Genomic DNA, 1,076 nt, shown 5'->3' on the forward strand with positions numbered 1-1,076 from the left:
AAAGCCCAGGACCAGATGGCTTCACAGGCGAATTCTGCCAAACATTTAGAGAAGAGCTAACACCTGTCCTTCTCAAACTCTTCCAAAATATAGCAGAGGGAGGAACACTCCCAAACTCATTCTATGAGGCCACCATCACCCTGATACCAAAACCAGACAAAAATGTCACAAAGAAAGAAAACTAAAGGCCAATATCACTGATGAACATAGATGCAAAAATCCTCAACAAAATACTAGCAAGCAGAATCCAACAGCACATTAAAAGGATCATACACCATGATCAAGTGGGGTTTATCCCAGGGATGCAAGGATTCTTCAAAATACGCAAATCAATCAATGTGATACACCATATTAACAAATTGAAGGAGAAAAACCATATGATCATCTCAATAGATGCAGAGAAAGCTTTCAACAAAGTTCAACACCCATTTACGATAAAAAACCCTCCAGAAAGTAGGCATAGAGGGAACTTAACATAATAAAGGCCATATATGACAAACCCACAGTCAACATCATCCTCAATGGTGAAAAACTGAAACCATTTCCACTAAGATCAGGAACAAGACAAGGATACCCACTCTCACCACTATTATTCAACATAGTTGTGGAAGTTTTAGCCACAGCAGTCAGAGAAGAAAAAGAAATAAAAGAATTCCAAATCAGAAAAGAAGAAGTAAAGCTTTCACTGTTTGCAGATGACATACTATACATAGAGAATCCTAAAGATGCTACCAGAAAACTACTAGAGCTAATCAATGAATTTGGTAAAGTAGCAGGATACAAAATTAATGCACAGAAATCTCTTGCATTACTATACACTAATGATGAAAAATCTGAAAGTGAAATTAAGAAAACACTCCCATTTACCATTGCAACAAAAAGATTAAAATATCTAGGAATAAACCTACCTAAGGAGACAGAAGACCTGTATACAGAAAATTATAAGACACTGATGAAAGAAATTAAAGATGATACAAACACGTGGCGAGATATACCATGTTCTTGGATTGGAAGAATCAACATTGTGAAAATGACTGTACTACCCAAAGCAATCTACAGATTCAATGCAATCCCTA

The sequence above is a fragment of the Kogia breviceps genome, chromosome 3 (assembly GCF_026419965.1).
Source record: "Kogia breviceps isolate mKogBre1 chromosome 3, mKogBre1 haplotype 1, whole genome shotgun sequence".
Taxonomy (NCBI): domain Eukaryota; kingdom Metazoa; phylum Chordata; class Mammalia; order Artiodactyla; family Physeteridae; genus Kogia; species Kogia breviceps.